Source organism: Bos grunniens, chromosome 7 (assembly GCF_055505025.1).
Source record: "Bos grunniens cultivar Pamir isolate PY7600 chromosome 7, Bosgru_T2T1.0, whole genome shotgun sequence".
In the NCBI taxonomy this organism is placed as follows: Eukaryota; Metazoa; Chordata; class Mammalia; order Artiodactyla; family Bovidae; genus Bos; species Bos grunniens.
The window spans coordinates 71,562,421-71,581,127 of record NC_141171.1 but is presented as its reverse complement, the minus strand read 5'-3'; the positions used below and the strand labels follow the sequence as shown (position 1 = coordinate 71,581,127).

Genomic DNA, 18,707 nt, shown 5'->3' with positions numbered 1-18,707 from the left:
ACTCTTCAAAACCACAAGGTTTGTGGAATAGTAGCTACCATGAAGATCCCCTGGGGAATGAAATGGCAACCCACTCCAGTGTTCTTGCCTGGAGAATCCCAGGGATGGGGGAGCCTGGTGGACTGCAGTCTATGGGGTCGCACAGAGTTGGACACTACTGAAGCGAGTTAGCAGCAGCAGCAGCTACTATGAAGATCCCCTGGGGAAGGAAATGGCAACCCCCTCCAGCATTCTGCCTGGGAAATCCCAGGGACAGAGGAGCCTGATGGGCTACAGTCCATGGGGTCACAAAGGAGTGGGACGTGACAGAGTGACTAAACAACAACAACAAATTCTGTGTCAGTCACTGGCCAAATGCCTAACCATCTCTACACCCTTTTTTACTTCTTCAACCAGCTCTGTTGCTAAGACAGCTCAGCATGACTGCACCCTGCATGGCTCTAGGGGGCACCATTCTGCCCGCTTGGACTCCTTGGTGTCTGGGGATCCAACATAAGGGCACTCCCTGGAGGCCACGACTATTACACTTGAGGGAACGGAACTAGCTCCAAGTCACAGAGCTAATGGGGGCAGAGTTTGAATATGAATCCAGGAAGCCCTTACAGAGGCTGTTAATCACTTCCAATACAATTCATGGGGAAACAAAATACACATGCTGATGTGTCTAAAGGACTGGAAAAACAGACATGAAAGGAGACATCAACTGTGTTTATCCTTCGGTGTTGAAATTATGGGTGAAATTTTATTTTCTGGGCTTTTTGGTGTTTTCCAACATTTTCTCCATAAACATGAATTACTTTTGTAATTGGGAAAAATCCAATGAATATTATTTAAAAGACAAAAAAATGAACCAAAAGACACTTTTTTAATGTTCTATTTAAATATAATCCACATGACAGTTCTATGAGCAAAGTGGGATTATCCATACTTTTCAGATGAAGAAACAGAGCTGTAAGTAGAAGGCAGCGCTTGTTCAAGGCTCTCTGCAGGTAAGGGGGGAGGGGGGTTGAAATGAGACCTTTCGTTGTTAAGCCCAGCAGCCTCCTCTGTTAGTTCCTGATGTGTCTGTGGTCCCCTGATGTACCTTATTCTCTTACTATGGACCCTGTAATATTCCTTCATTAAATATTGGTTGAAGGAATGACCAGTGGGTGGGGATTGCACCAAGGCATAGAGAGATGCAGAGCATCATTTGTCTGGTCCCCCCAGGGCTGGGTGGTTTGTAACATCCTTCTGAGTTCTGACAATCTGGGTCTCTAGGATTATAAATTTGATTTGACTTATTTCATGTTCAGCATCACACAAGCAGATGACCTCAAGGGAGCCAGTGGGTGGTAAAACCATTTTGATCAGCTTGTAAATAGAGTGGAACTCCCTTTCAATGGGGCTGTTATTAGGAGCATTTGGCTACATCTTCAGCCAAGCCAAGTCTTCCCAGTGCAAACCGTTTGCCCAATAAAAACAAAACAAAAAATGTCAAATACTAGTTACTAATTCTTTCAGCATTGAGAAGGAGGTTTCCTTGGATTTGGAAATTCCCTTCGAGGTTTTTCCATTTTCATTTGCCACTTAACCTTGGAAAGAGATCACAAAATTGTCCAACAAATACAATATCCTCAGGGCCAAACAGACCCATGTTAAGTTTTAAAGTAAATGTTGAAAACAATAATAATCACCAGAGCCACCATTTATAATGAACTAAGAACCAGTTATTAGGTACTATGTTTACAAACATTCTCTCATCCAATCCTTCCAGAAGCATTGCTATTATTATATTTCATTCTATGGATGAGGAAACGGAGGTTTAAGAGATTAATTAAGTCACATGTCTAGTAAGAGGTAGAGTTAAGATTAAAATCTAACTCTAAAGTCTGGGTTCTTACTCATTGCTTAATAATAAGAAAAAGAAGCTTCTATTCATTTCTTTAAGCACTAGGCAATTTCCCCCTCAACTGGAACAATCTTTCTTTTCACTAAACTGTCACAGTATTTTATCTGAAGCTAAAATATGGCATTTATCACTCTCTATCTTGAATTACAGTTGCTTAGGGCTATGCCTCATCTAAGATTAGACTGTGAGCTTCTAGAAAAGAGAGTTCATGTCTGATTCTTCCCTTTCTACTCAGGGCCGCGCATAGTGCCTGACACAGAATAGCTACTCAGTCAACATGTGTTGCAAGAATAATAATTAGTAATAAAGACAGCAAGCCAAAATATGTTAGGCCTTGGCTACTCAAGGTGAGGTTCATGGATAAACAACGTCAACGTCACCTGAGTGCTTGTTAGAAATGCAGAATCTCCATGATCCCGTGAATCAGAATCTACTATTTAACAAGATCCTAAGGTGAGAAGCATTGCCTTAGTCCACATTACAATTTTATTTTAAAAATTGTTTTCCTGGGTATCTTGGAATTCATGGATGAGCAAAGGCTGGGCCGCAAGCCACCTCAACAAGGGACTGACTTCCTTGTCCCAAACCCTCCAGTGGCTCCTGTAGTTTATAGGATAAATTTCAAACTGTTTAGGTTGGAATTTAAGACCTGTTCAACCCGGCTGCAATGGACTGATTCTTTGCAACATAAGAGTTGACTTTTCTTGCTCTTTTCCTTTCATCTACTGTGTCCACTGATCTGAAATGTCGGTTCCTTTCCCCTCCTCCTCTCCATCCCTTGTAGGCCTGGCTCAAATTCCTCCTTTTCATAACCTCAGCCCACAATGCCCAGCTTCCTCTGAAGTGTGAAAATAGAAGGAAGGGGCAGGCTGTGAAGACCTGCTCAGATCCAGGTAACTGACACAGCTTAGCTAATCTCGCTCTCACATGAGGCAGGAGGGAGCGGTGGGTTCTGTAATTCTCAATTTAGAGATGAGGAAATCAAGTCTTCATGTGTATAGAACTCACTCAATGTTACACAGCTATTAAACTGTAGAGCTGGGATTCAAACCCAAGTCGCATGAGCTTCTCTGGTGGTTCAGACAGTAAAGAATCCGCCTGCAATGCAGGAGTCTCAGGTTTGATCCCTGGGTTGGGAAGATCCCCTGGAGAAGGGAATGGCAACCCACTCCAGTATTTTTGCCTGGAGAATCCCATGGACAGAGGAGCCTGGAGGGCTACAGTCCATGGGCTCACAAAGAGTCAGACACGACTGAATGACTAACACTTCACTTCACTGCCTGTCCCAAAGCTGGGCATTTTTCATAACAGACAATACAGCCTCTGAACTCTTAAAATACTTCTAAGTTGGGGGAAGACCAGAATTATTTACTTTCTATTTGTAATGGTGTCTTTACATATATCTTATCTGGCCATTAAAACACAGAAACCAAGAATTTTGTGGCACTGTACCTCAGTGGTTCTTAACCTAAGTATTCTGGTTATGCAAGTAATTTAGCACTGCATAATTTCAGGAGTTCACAGACTCACTGAATCCCATCCATGGGTGCCCAGGAGATGCAGTCACCAGATTAAGAGTCTCTGCTATTCTCTCCACAGAGTTCTATCACAACAGCTGCTGAACTTGTTTATTTAACAGTCTGTCTCCCTTGTCCACAAGCTCCTCAAGGCCAGGGTCAGTCTTACTCGTCTTGTTTTTCTAGCACCAAACACAGAGCTTGGGTTATAGTGAATGTGTAAAACTATTTGTTGAGCACATAACCTCCTCTTTACGTGCCTAACCCAGTATCTATGTGATTCCTGGTAGGTGTGGGGTGATTTTCTTGCTTATAGTGTGCTTCCTTCCTCTTCTTTATATGTTTAAATGGTAACCACAGGAACTTCCCTGGTAGTCCAGTGGTTAAGAATTCACCTTCTAATGCTGAGGACGTGGGTTTGATCCCTGGTCAGGGACCTAAGATCCCACGTGTCATTAGGCAACTGAGCCCATGCACTGTAGAGTCTGTGCACCATGACTATTGAGCCTGCACAGTCTGGAGCCTACAAGTGTGGCTCACACTATGAGCCACAACGAAAGAAGCCAGTATGCTGCAACAAAGACCTGACACACCCACATAGATAAATATTTTTCAAAAGGTAACCACAGGCCAATGCCCAGTTCAGTTTTTGTCCTCTTCCTGAAATCTTTCCTGACTGCTCCAGGCCTCTTCTCCTGTATTTTCATCAAAACACAGGCCATATCACATACATCAATATGGAATGTCATTCTTAAGTGCCATTCGTCTCTTTATACAGCATCAAAGCTGTTTGAAGATGGAGTCTGTCCTATATTTCTAGCACAGGACTGGGGATCAGGTCAGGGACATCAATTGCCCACTGGTTAATTGATGGACCCATTCCCACTTCAAAGAGGGAAGCGACCTCTTGGCTTAGGCCCAGAGTTGGGAGCAGATGGGATGGAGTGGTTTCTGTAGCACTTAAGGGTCTATCTTTGATGCCAAACTGAGTGTGTTCCAAACTTTGGCCTTAATGGAAATTTCCCAATAGAACACTTTTAAAATTGAGCATTGATGGGATCTATGTGAAGGAAGCCATATGACTTTATGAATGGACATAAAAGGAAGACATGTAAAGGGAGAGACATAGCTTGCTTTAGTATGTTGCTGTTGTTCCATTGTTAAGTCATGCCCAACTGAGACCCCATGGACTGCAACACGCCAGGCTTCCCTGTCCTTCACTATCTCCTGGAGTTTGCTCAGACCTGTGTCCACTGAACTGATGCTGCCATCCAACCATCTTGTCCTCTGTTGCACCTTCTCCTCCTACCCTCAATCTTTCCCGGAATCATGGTCTTTTCTAATGAGTATAGAAAGTCTCTATCCAAGACAACTTCAGTTCTCCTTGAATTCATCTGTAAATTCAAGACAATCTCAATAAAATATCATTATGGTATTTTTTAGGGACTGGGGTGGGTAGAGAGAAGAACCTAAATGATCCCAAACTAAATATATGGAAGAATATAGATGATAAAAGAATAACCAAGAAAAAAATATCCAGGTTAATTAAAACAAGAGGAATGACCGGAGTGGTGTGGGGAAAATGTGGAAACTTACCTGTATAGATAGTAAAACTTACCAAAAAGTCATCTCACATTATAAAAGTATTTAAAAGACTCTAGGGCACCTGACCTGCCTCTTGAGAAACCTATATGCAGGTCAGGAAGCAACAGTTAGAACTGGACATGGAACAACAGACTGGTTCCAAATAGGAAAAGGAGTTCGTCAAGGCTGTATATTGTCACCCTGCTTATTTAACTTCTATGCAGAGTACATCATGAGAAACGCTGGGCTGGAAAAAGCACAGCTGGAATCAAGATTGCCGGGAGAAATATCAATAACCTCAGATATGCAGATGACACCACCCTTATGGCAGACAGTGAAGAGGAACTAAAAAGCCTCTTGATGAAAGTGAAAGAGGAGAGTGATAAAGTTGGCTTAAAGCTCAGCATTCAGAAAATGAAGATCATGGCATCTGGTCCCATCACTTCCTGGGAAATAGATGGGGAAACAGTGGAAACAGTGACAGACTTTATTTTGGGGGGCTCCAAAATCACTGCAGATGGTGACTGCAGCCATAAAATTAAAAGACGCTTACTCCTTGGAAGGAAAGTTATGACCAACCTAGACAGCATATTCAAAAGCAGAGACACTACTTTGCCAACAAAGGTCCATCTAGTCAAGGCTATGGTTTTTCCAGTGGTCATGTATGGGTGTGAGAGTTGGACTGTGAAGAAAGCTGAGCGCCGAAGAATTGATGCTTTTGAACTGTGGTGTTGGAGAAGACTCTTGAGAGTCCCATGGACTGCAAGGAGATCCAACCAGTCCATTCTAAAGGAGATCAGCCCTGGGATTTCTTTGGAAGGAATGATGCTAAAGCTGAAACTCACGTGAAGAGTTGATTCATTGGAAAAGACTCTGATGCTGGGAGGGATTGGGGGCAGGAAGAAGAGGGGATGACAGAGAATGAGATGGCTGGATGGCATCACTGACTCGATGGACATGAGTTTGAGTGAACTCCGGGAGATGGTGATGGACAGAGAGGCCTGGCGTGCTGTGGTTCATGGTGTCGCAAAGAGTCGGACACGACTGAGCGACTGAACTGAACTGAACTGAGGGCAGGAAGTGCAAGAAAAGGCAGATAGATCAATGCAATTATATAGTTTATAAAGAGAATAAAGTATCCAAGAGAATTTGATATGTCATTTCAATGCTTGTGGGAAAAAAGATTATTCTATAAGTGGTGTTGGGACAACAGTCTTGTTATTTAGAAACAAATAAAGCTGGATCCTTACTTTATTTTTTACATTAAAATAAACCTCAGATGGATCTAATATATTAAATATTAAAAATTATTTAAAATATTAGAAGATATAGTAAACATTTTTATATGGTTTTGAAATAGGAAAGACCTTTTTACATATGACAGGAGTTCAGGATCTGTAAAGTATTGCTGTATTTGCCTGGACATTTCTATAAAGTCACAAACTTTGAAAACAAAGCTATAAGAACTGAGAGAAACATTTGTAACTCAAACAACAGTAAAAGCAGTGCTCGCTTCGGCAGCACATATACTAAAATTGGAACGATACAGAGAAGATTAGCATGGCCCCTGCACAAAGATGACATGCAAATTCATGAAGCATTCCATATTTTTAATATACAAGCAACTCCTGCAGCTCAATTCCAGAAAAATAAACGACCCAATCAAAAAGTGGGCCAAAGAACTAAACAGACATTTCTCCAAAGAAGACATACAAATGGCTAACAAACACATGAAAAGATGCTCAACATCACTCATTATCAGAGAAATGCAAATCAAAACCACAATAAGGTACCGTTTCACACCAGTCAGAATGGCTGTGATCCAAAAGTCTACAAGCAATAAATGCTGGAGAGGATGTAGAGAAAAGGGAACCCTCTTACACTGTTGGTGGGAATGCAAACTAGTACAGCCACTATGGAGAACAGTGTGGAGATTCCTTAAAAAACTGGAAATAGAACTGCCATATGACCCAGCAATCCCACTGCTGGGCATACACACCGAGGAGACCAGAATTGAAAGAGACATGTGTACCCCAATATTCATTGCAGCACTGTTTATAATAGCCAGGACATGGAAGCAACCTAGATGTGCATCAGCAGATGAATGGAAAAGAAAGCTGTGGTACATATACACAATGGAGTATTACTCAGCCATTAAAAAGAATACATTTGAATCAGTTCTAATGAGGTGGATGAAACTGGAGCCTATTATACAGAGTGAAGTAAGCCAGAAAGAAAAACACCAATACAGTATACTAACGCATATATATGGAATTTAGAAAGATGGTAACGATAACCCTGTATGCGAGACAGCAAAAAAGACACTGATGTATAGAAGAGTCTTTTGGACTCTGTGGGAGAGGGAGGGGGGGATGATTTGGGAGAATGGCATTGAAACATGTATAATATCGTATAAGAAATGAATCACCAGTCCAGGTTTGATGCAGGATACAGGAAGCTTGGGGCTGGTGCACTGGGATGACCCAGAGGGATGGTATGAGGAGGGACGTGGTGGGGTGGGGTTCAGGATTGGGAACACGTGTACACCCATGGCGGATGCATGTTGATGTATGGAAAAACCAATACAATATTGTAAAGTAAAGAAAAAGAAAGCAATGGCAAAAAAAAAAAAACAAAAAAACAACAACAACAGTAAAAGCAGTAATATTTCCAATACACAAAACTCTCTTTCAAATCAAGAAGAGAAAACAATTCAATAAAAACAAAGGAAACCATATGGATAAGCAAATAACAAGAGTAAGTACGAGTAGCCAGTGAATTCATGAAAACATCATAAAATTCCTTTACCAAGCAAATAATGCAAATTAAGAAGCAGAAAACTATTTCAGGTCTATTAGTTTGGCAAATATATGAAAAATTTTCATACATTCTATGTGGGAGTGCAAATTTTGGGTAAAAAAACCTGGTGTTATTTAATACAATTAAAATGATCTTAGCTTTTGCTTTTGACATAAATACTCCACATCTAGGAATATATCCTACAGAAGTACTTGTAAACAGAACAAAGGTAAAAGTACAGAGGACTTCCCTGGTGTTCCGCTGGCTAAGACTCTGCACTCCCAATGTAGGGGGCCCAGGTTTGATCCCTGCTCAGGGAACTAGATCCACCTGCCATGACAGAGTTAGCATGCTGCAATGAAGATCAAAGATCCTGTGTGTTGCAACTAAAATCCAACACAGCCAAATAAATAAATAAATCTTTAAAAAGTACAGGATACTCCAGTAATGTCCCCCCAAGATGGGAAATTACCTACATTCCAGCAATAGGGGATTGTGAAATAAACCATGAAGCATTCATGCATTGAAAAACCATACATCTATTAAAATGGTAAGCTAGGTCTACCTGAAATGAGGCTCATGACCCAGTTAAGTAGAAAAAAGCAAATTTCAGGAAAGAAAGTCTAGTATGATCTGATTCTTATAGAAAAACATGTGTGTGTGCACACATGTGTGCATGTATGTGTGTATGTGTCTGTGTGTATGTTCATAGGGCTTCCCAGGTGGCTCAGTGGTAAAGAATTCACCTGCCAATGTAGGAGGTGCAGCTTTGATTCCTGGGTCGGGAAGAGCCCCTGGAGGAGGGCATGGAAATCCACTCCAGGATTCTTGCCTGGAGAATTCCATGGACAGAGGAGCCTGGCAGGCTACAGCCCAATACAGTTTCGGAGTTGGACGGACATGACTGAGCACATATACACACATGTTCATAGAAAAAATCTGGGTGGAAAAAACTTCGTAACGGTTATCTTTGGAGGAAGGCTTTAGGGGAAGATTTTCACTTTTTATTTAAAATTATTTTTGCAATGAATAATCATTACTTTTGTAATTAGAAATAGGGAGAGAGGGGAGATGGGAAAAGGAGAGAGAGAAATAGAAGTTGAAAATATTAGCAAAAAAAGCTAGCCTAGGGCTAAATAACTGACTGATATTTATGCACGGTCATCACATTTCTGGGCCCCACTTCCTCATGTGTGAAACAGGGGGTTGCATTAGCACCCATGCTCCCTGTTTCTTGGATTCTCAGCTGTGTTCACCCCACTGTCAAGGTGAAAGGGAGACTAGAGGAGAAGGCAGGAATATACCTGTGGCCAGAGCGCCTTCGAGCCTGTAACAAACAGGCAGTGAAGTACTGGAGCCTGCCCTCTGAGGAGCAGATAGCTTGCTGCCTGGCCGAGATGCTCAGAGCAGTGGGATGAAAGGCTCCAGAGAGAACAGGGACCATTACTGGCCTTGGGGAATCAGGTGGTAAAACGCTGAGATGGGACCACTTAGGCCATTAGGCACCGTGCGATGCCTTTCATCCCTTCTCTGAGCAGCTGTCTGCTGACCCCCACTGCCTTCCTCTTTCTGACTCATCCCTCTGTTCTGTCCTTTGGCTGGTGGGAGTCTAATCTTATCTGCTGGTTTGCCGGGTCCAGGCTGGGACCCCTGGACAGCTCTACATCTCCTCTCCACTGGTCTGGCCTGGTTTAGGACGCACTCCTCCAGAGGGGACCACACCCGCGCGTCATGCCTCCCTTGTCACCTGCGGCCCTCAGGGTGCACGGCGCCAGCCCGCTCTATCTAGGACGTCTTGCCTTCTCACCAGAGCCCTCGCCTACCTTTCTGTATCCCGAGGGCCAGGGACATCGCGGGTGTCATGAATATTGTATGATGAAATGATTAGTCTTTGCTGCTGAATACGTGCTGCTGTCCAGATTTCAGCAAATCCTCATCCTGCTCCTCAGTCCAGGTTCACAGACCTGCCATAAAATGACCCCCAAACTGCTGCCCTTTCTCACAGCTCAAAGGCTTTTCGCTGCTAGGAAACTTTGCAGATGCAAGTGCCTAGGAGACCATTTAGAGCTCAACTCAGAGATGGCCTGTAGGCCAGAGAGCTGGCTGGGCTTGCTGAGACCCTGGAAGAATGTTTTCTGAGAATTTCTGTGAAGGGACAGGATGTAGTTGTTCAGTATTTACTGCCTATGTTGTTTATATATATATGTAGCCCTGACATAAATTGGAGCCTTTCCTCCCCTTGAAAGCTAGGCAAGGTAATCTTGAATGTCCCTTTTCCATAACCCCGGGATATCTGAAACTCTCCCTCAATGTTCCTGGCTCCTGGGTGGGGCAGGGGGGATAACTTCATCCCCGTCTCTCCTGTTTCTTGGCTCTATTTCCCTAGATGCCTGCTGTGCTTATAGCGCCCGGAAGCAGTGCTTATAGCACCCGGAAGCAGTGAAGAGGAAAGTCACCTGCACCAGGAATTTAAAGCAGTGCTTAGGGCTGGGCTCCCTGCCCCTCTTCTTGCTCTCTCTCACCTCAACTTCTTTCTTCCCACATTGCTTCAGGGGTTCCAAATTCTTATTGTTTTTAAGGCAATAATTTCTGTTCTCTTCTGGTAGCTTTGGCATCAGCATTATTGAGGGCAATGAGGAAGACAGGATGTGGGTAGTGATGTGAGGAGATGGGTTTCATTTTCCACCTTCAGCTCTAATTAAGATATTTTCTTAAAGACAGTTCCTTTCCTCAAAGAACCATATTTTCAGAAAATACAATTTCTTTATCTCTTTCATGTAAATAAATGCTTCTTTCTCAATTTGATCTATGTTTTTAGGTTACTGCTTGCAGTGAGAGGGCCCCAAACTTTGCTCCACTTCACAGAGTCTTTATTGAACAACATCTCCTAGGTGTCTGGAACTGGTTGATATTTTAATCCAGGAGATTAACACTGACTGGGAAAGCAAGGAGATTTAAGCCGGTGAGTTTAATACAACCATCATGCCCATTTTATGGATGAAGAAAACTATGGTTTACAGCAATTAAAGATTACATAGTGGTGGAGATAGGATTCAATCCCAGGCATAATCCCAGAGCATCTGATCTTTCTGCATCTTAGTGCTGATTCCCACAGACCAGAGACTTGCTATTTCCCTGGAACATTCTTTGTGAAGGGGCCTAGAAGAAAACCAGGAGATGATGGTTACTTGCTAAAATGGAGAGGTGTTGGTGGGTGATAGTTTGGGAAAGGGTCATTAGATTTTGTGCTTCCCTGGTGGCTCAGCTGGTAAAGAATCTGTCTGCAATGCAGGAGACCTGGGTTCGATCCCTGGGTTGGGAAGATCCCTTGGAGAAGGAAATGGCTACCCACTCCAGTATTCACACTGGAGAATTCCATGGACTGTATAGTTCATGGGGTCTCAAAGAGTTGGACATGACTGAGTGACTTTCACTTCACTTCATTAGATTTTGCTACTTTCAGAGAAATTTCCTGCAAAACCAATTCCATCTTTGCACATTTTGAGGAGACAAGAGCTGAAAAGACAGGGAATTGCTTCCCCTTTGTGAGTGAGGGTGTAACAGGAGTGGGGCAGGTGTGTTTCAGCAGGCAGGTGTGTTCCAGAGGGCTGGTGACCTTAGACTATTTAGTGCTTGAGTAGGGAGGTCTGATGTCCTATGCAGTGTCCTGATCACAAGGAAGGTGGAGAAGTTGGGGTGACTCTCATGATAGCTAGAAATGGACTCAATCCTTATGATGTTGCCCAAGAAGATACAGAAGATGGTGGTGATCTGAATTGAACAACAACAACAATAATAATAGCCGTTACCATCTACTGGGAGCATATGAGAGACAAGGGCTGTACTGAACCCCTACTACTACTACTACTAAGTCACTTCAGTCATGTCCGACTCTGTGCGACCCCATAGACGGCAGCCCACCAGGCTCCCCTGTCCCTGGGATTCTCCAGGCAAGAACACTGGAGTGGGTTGCCATTTCCTTCTCCAATGCATGGAAGTTGCTCAGTCATGTCCAACCCTCAGCGATCCCGTGGACTGCAGCCTACCAGGCTCCTCCGTCCATGAGATTTTCCAGGCAAGAGTACTGGAGTGGGGTGCCATTGTCTTCTCCAACTGAACCCCTAACATGCATTATCTCAGTACCCAAAACAACTCAGCGTGGGAGGTACATTTACTGTCCCCATTTTACAAATACTGAAATTGAGGCTTAGAAGAGAAGTTACTTCTTTAGAGTCACAGAGATATTAAGTAGTAGAGCCTCTGCTGTCCTATATTTTGCCATTTGGACCTGGTGAGAAAGGCCACCAAAACACCAAGGACTAAAAGGACATTTTAAAAAGCAGAGCAGATTCCACAAGAGGATACAAGAGGGTGCAGGGGAAACAGAAGAGCTATGTTGGGGTGTGAATATATTAGTTTTCAGATGACTCATATTCCCGGCCAAATCCAGGAGGAACTGTAATTATTTAGAATTGAAAAGTCATTGCCTGTCAGCTCCTGGCCTTGTGAAAGTAAGCCCCAGGGACCCAAAAAGATGCGAGGTAAAGGGACATTTAACCCACAAACCCTTCCATCACCAGCAGTGCTGAGAACAAATGTGAGAGGATCGGGCCCAGGATGAACAAAAATTAATAAACAGAGATAAAAAGAAAGAGCTAAGCCAGACAATAAAAGGACAGAGAAGCTCCCTTTTCATTACCACTCCTTCTCATGTTTATGACAAGAATATGGTTGTCCTGTGCAGAATAAGACCTCCAACGTGGCCATGGACAGGCAGCAAGGACAGGGAGCCCAGGGTTCAGCTGAGGAGCTGCCTGCAGCCTCCGTGTGTGCCTCCTGGCGGTCTGGTGGCCCCAGCCTGTCTATCCAGATGGAGCTAAACCTTCCACTGGGTCACCCCAAAGGGCAGTGCACTCAAGAGTGCTGATTCCTCTGTCCCCTTCCTTCCTTGAAGGCTGGGACCAGATGTTCCACCCATAATTCTGAAAGTGCCACTGAGCCTCAATGGATCATTATTAAAAACGGCCCCCAAAGCATGTGCTCTGGCCAAGGGAAGTTCCCAGAAAAAACCTTTCTGGCAGAGTGGCATCACAGCAGATGGATGGGCGAGATCCCGGCCCTCATGCTCCCCTCCCCTCTTGTCTTCCTCCACTGCTGGTGATAGGAGAGGCTTGATGGATCTGGGATGAGGTTTTCCCAACCATAAAGGAGCAGGATGCGAGGGGAGATCGTGAAAGACACTGGTGTGTGAAGAAGTACATTTGGCAGAAGGAGCCCAGCCTTGTTCTTCGGAGGCTGCTGAAGCGCAGGAATGGGGGCAGGCCAGGGATGGCCTGTCCATCTGCTCTGAGGTCTTGCTGCTTTGGTGGAGGACAGCGTGACCTCAGAAGAGAGTTTTGACCTGGGTACCACTCCTCCACAGGGCAAATGGACCATTATTGTGCCTGGGCATTTTATTCCAGCTTCTTCTGATCTGGTTCCTTATACTGCAGGACTGTTAAAAAGAATCATCTGGTCAAACCAGCATTTGACAAGGTTCATTAGCCCTGTTTTTAGTTTTAGTTTCACTGAAAGCACAGGAGTCCTTAATGGTGTCCGTGAATTCCCAAAAACACAAGGTCATCTGATGTGCATGTGTGCATTTTCTGTGTAGCTGCTTTAGAGCTTCCATTAGATTCTCAAAGGGGCCCACGTACCAAGAAAAGAATAAGAATAATTGGTTTAAAGGAAATCAATGTTTTGATTGGGAACCAGGTTGCACGCATGCTCTAAAGAGCATGAATAAGCTATCAGAAGTCTGGACTTTATTTCTCTAAGGACAACACAAATTAATAATGCCCAGTGTTGGTGATGATGCAGGTGAGTGGGCATTCATATCCTGATGGTGGAAATATGAATTGGGACATGCTTTCTAGAGGGCAATTGGGCAATATGACTCAGAGACCTTACAATCTGATGTATTTAGTTATCCTGAAATTACAATCCTAAGTATTTATCTTAGTGATTAAGGGCGCTGCCTCTGGAGTCATTATCTATGTCATTGTTGGCAAATTACTCAATCTCTCTAGGCCTCAGTTTCCTCACCTATGAAATGAAGGTAATATTATTTATTCATAGGACTCTTGGGAGGGTTAAATTTGATAATACAAATGAGGTACCACATCACACTGGTCAGAATGGCAATCATTAAAGAGTCTACAAGTTACAAATGCTGGAGAGAGCACAGAGAAAAGGGAAGCCTCCTACACTGCTGGTGGGCATGTAAGTTCGTGAAACCATTGTGGAAAACAGTATGAAGGTTCCTCAGCAAACCAAAAATAGAATTACCATGGACATATACCCAGACAAAACTATAACGTAATTCAAAAAGACACATGCACCGCCATGTTCATAGCAGCACAATTTACAATAGCCAAAACATGTAAACAACCTTATTGTCCTATTTACAATAGCCAAAACATGTAAACAACCTGATTGTCCATCAACAGATCAATGGATAAAGAAAATGTGGTTCTATACAATGGAATATACTTCCCTGGTGGCTCAGATGGTAAAGTGTCTGCCTACAATGCGGGAGACCTGTGTTCCCAACCCGAGATTCCTGGGTTGGGAAGATCTGGAGAAGGAAATAGCAACCCACTCCAGTATTCTTGCCTGGAAAATCCCATGGACGGAGGAGCCTGTAGGCTACAGTCCACGGGGTCTCAAAGAGTTAGACACAACTGAGCGACTTCACTTTCACTTTCATACAATGGAATACTACTCAGAGGTTTGACAGAAAACAACAAAATTCTGTAAAGCAATTCTCCTTCAATTAAGAAAATAAATTTAAAGAATGAAATAATGCCATTTCCAGCAACATGGATGCAACCATAAATTATCATACTAAGTGAAGTAAATCAGAATGAGAAAGACAAATACTATATGATATTGCTGGTATGTGGAATCTAAAACATGGCACAGATGATCCCGTCTACAGGACAGAAACAGACTCACAGACACAGAGATCAGACTTACGGTTGCCAAGCGGGAGGAGGGGGGAAGAGGGATGGCCTGGGAATTTGGCATTAGCAGATGCAAACTAGCATATATAGAATGGATAAACAACAAGGTCCTACTGTATTGCACAGGGAACTATATCTAGTCTCCTGGGATAAAGCATCATGGAAAAGAATTTTAAAAAATATATACATATATATGTGTATAACGGAGTCACTTTGCTGTATAGCGGAGAGTGGCACAATAGCACAACATTGTAAATCAAGTATATTTCAATAAAAATCAATCAATAAATAAAGATAATACATGTAAAATGCTTAGTACAGAATCTGAGCAATAAATGCTCAATAAATGTTAGTTATTATTTAGATATAAGAATTTTATTGCCACATTATTTATCATAACTAAAATTTTGAACCAATCTCAAATATTCAATATAAGTGTTTGGTTTAATGATCCATATATCTCAACCATTAAAGATTAAATTACTGAATATGGTTGGAAAAATATGGTAATAGTAGGTTACAGAATAGCATGTATGGTATCATCCCATAGAAAAATGGCTGAGTAAATAAATAGACATCAAACATTTCAGTGGTTATGTGTGAACAATGGCATTTTATTACCTTTTTGTTTTTCTGTATCTTCTAAAAATGAACAATAAGATAAAACTACTTTGCCAACAAAGGTCCATCTAGTCAAGGCTATGGTTTTTTCAGTGGTCGTGTATGGATGTGAGTGTTGGGCTGTGAAGAAAACTGAGCACCGAAGAATTGATGCTTTTGAACTGTGGTGTTGGAGAGGACTCTTGAGAGTCCCTTGGACTGCAAGGAGATCCAACCAGTCCATTCTGAAGGAGATCAGCCCTGGGATTTCTTTGGAAGGAATGATGCTAAAGCTGAAACTCCAGTACTTTGGCCACCTCATGCGAAGAGTTGACTCATTGGAAAAGACTCTGATGCTGGGAGGGGTTGGGGGCAGGAGGAGAAGGGGACGACAGAGGATGAGATGGCTGGATGGCATCACTGCCTCGATGGATGTGAGTCTGAGTGAACTCCTGGAGTTGGTGATGGACAGGGAGGCCTGGTGTGCTGCGATTCATGGGGTCGCAAAGAGTCGGACATGACTGAGTGACTGAACTGAACTGAACTAAACTGAACTCAGTAAAAGTTACTTATATAAAAAATAAAAACAGATGACTAATCTTAGTTGAGAAATGGCCTTGAGTAACTATTTCTGTGAAGGTTCCTTTCTTTGTGTCTAAAATGAGAGCTGTACCTCTTTCTTCCTGAGAAACCGGGAAACCCAAATGAATGGGTGGGGTGAATGTGCTTTGTGAAGGGTGATACCTGACATGCACAGAAAGGCAGGGGTTCTTAACCAGAATAGCTTTCCCAAAATAATCTTCGTTGTCATGCAGGAGGCCCCCAGAGACCCAGTTGTCTGGACTCTGACAACCTGCCTCCAGCTCTAAAGTCCTGTTATGATTAACTCTGGGGAACTTGGTATGGATTGAGAATGAAAGGCACAGCGACTTTTAGCTACAAAAATTGGTCTGCAGTCAGGATCCCAAGTTTAATCTCTGTGAAACGGATGGGCAAGTGTGGCCATGCTTACTAATTAGGCGGCAGCAATGTAATTGATCAAATCAATTCCCTTCATGACGCAAAGCCAAAGAACCTAGGGACAGCTTGAGCTTGGAGTTTCCAGAAAGCCAGAGAACATGAATTGCTCTGCCAGAGATGTTAACGCGGTTAATTTAGATTGTTTGTAAATTGCTGGCTCCCTTCTCAATAACAGACACACTATGGCCCCTATGTTCCTCTAGTGGCCAGGCTCTGAGTTGGGGGATTTAAATTGTGCTCATTCATTCTTTTCCTGGATTTACAGCAAGCATTAAACTTCATCAGGCTTAAAGAGCCCTTGTTTTCTGGAAGAAAGCAAAGTTATAGCCAGGTTTTCCATTTCATTTACAAGTTGTTGTTGTTGCCTCACCGTTAATTTCAAACTCAATGCATTAAAAAATGTAAATGGGAAACCATTAGAAGAAATGTGGTTTATTTCAGGAACAACATTTTCAATTTATTAAGTACAGATCAGAGGAAAAAAAAAATGAGAGAGGCTGCTTTGGTTGAGTGAAATGAGCATGGGATGTGGAGGCAGACAGAGGTGGTTCCAAGTCTGGTCAGTATGAGTCCTGAGAACTTGGCTCAATTATTTCGCCTTTAGCCTCAGTTTTAGGCTTCCCTGGTGGTTCAGAGGATAAAGAATCCACTGCAATGTGGGCGACCTGGGTTCAATCCCCGGGTTGGGAAGATCCCTTGGAGAAAGGCATGGCAACCCACTCCAGTATTCTTTCCTGGAGAATTTGATGGACAGAGGAGCCTGGTGGGCTACAGTCCATGGGGTCGCTAAGAGTTGACATGACTGAGCGCCTAAGCATAGCACAGCACAGACTCAGTTTTCTTAGTTATTCAGTGGAGAGAATGACTCCATCCTCAAAGGGTGGTGAAGGTTAAATAAGAAAACATACTCCAACACCTAGTTCAGTGCCAGAGACATAATAAGTGTTCAGTAAATATTGGTTCTCTGCCAGTGTCTTGTCCCCTGAACAAACCCTGGAAATCATGGCTTTGTTCTATTACAGACTCATGTATCCCAGTCCTATCGTCTGTGCTGTTAGATTTCCAGACTGTTCTAGACAATGGTAACTTGCAATCTTAACAGAATTTGGACATGTGATTCTCAAGAGGGGGGCCTAACAGAATCTGGGAATGGGAGTTTATGTCAGGTTTGAAAAAAGCACATTCAACATTATATTAGAATTTTTATTTATATGAAAATACTGTTGTTTTCATACTACCCATCACAGAATGCAAGGCTCAAATCTCTTGGTTGGCTGTGTAAGAGAATCTCTGATGGCAGAGGGCATGCAACTTTCGGTTTGGAGAAAGGGGTCATAGGTTAGGCAAGACTGAGAAAACTGATTTACAGAATGTCATTCTGGAAAAACATACTTGGAATGCCAGAGACTGACAGGACGGGGAGTTTTGGGGTGTGGAAAATTTTTTCTTTCTTGGTCTGGGTGCTGCTTACAGTGATGTGTTCACTTTATGAAAACCAACAGGGCCCTGTCCTTATGATTGGTGTGCTCTTCTGTACGTATGTCACACTTCAATAAAAAGTGTAAAGAAAAACAAGTGGTATATACTTTGCACACATTTAGTATGAGATGGGACAAGGCCTAAAGATGTCTCAAGTCAATTTAGTATGGAAGGAAGGGTCCTCTGTAAATCCTACATCACGTTTATTTTTCCTGGATGGTTTCGCTTTTTATATACAAAAACAGAGCACAGTCCCAAGCCACCATCACCTCTCTCCTGGACCACTTTTTAAACTGCCTCCCAAAAGTGTCCTTCCTGCTTCCACTCTTGAGTCTCTAAAATCAATTCTCCATTTATGCACAGAGGTATTTAAAAACATAAATCAGACGATATTATTTTCTGTGAAACCTTCCAATGATTTTTTACTACACTCAGAGAAAACTAAACTCTTTATCATGACCAGGAAGATCATACAAAATGTCCATGCTGTCTTTCAACCTGACATCCTTTGTCACCTCTCTCCTCTTTCTCTTCACTCTAGCACTCTGGCTGCCACTTTCTTGTACCCTTCTAGTCCACCACTTCATTTTATTTCCTCTCTAGGAGTTACAGTGACTGGACATATTGTTCACTTACATACGGAGCATTTGTCCAGACCCACTCCCCAAGAATGATGGCTTCAGGAAAGTGGAGGCTTTGCCTGTCTCATTAGAGCTGCACTGCCTGGAAGAGACTTTGACACGAAGTAGGTACTTAACATGTGAGCTGACTGTGTGATTTTTATAAGCTTCTCAGTCTCTGAACCTCAATATG

The 18,707-nt window shown here is 42.8% G+C and overlaps 1 protein-coding gene and 1 non-coding gene across 2 annotated transcripts in view; one reads left to right on the top strand and one right to left on the bottom strand.

Annotated features, from left to right (window-relative positions):
- Window positions 1–18,707, bottom strand: part of ADRA1B (adrenoceptor alpha 1B) — a 61,542-nt gene that overhangs the window by 11,058 nt on the left and 31,777 nt on the right. The gene's annotated exons all lie outside the window — the stretch shown is intronic.
- LOC147369802 (U6 spliceosomal RNA) lies at window positions 6,498–6,604 on the top strand. Its single transcript, XR_015168690.1, has one exon. It is a non-coding gene; the product is annotated as a U6 spliceosomal RNA (small nuclear RNA).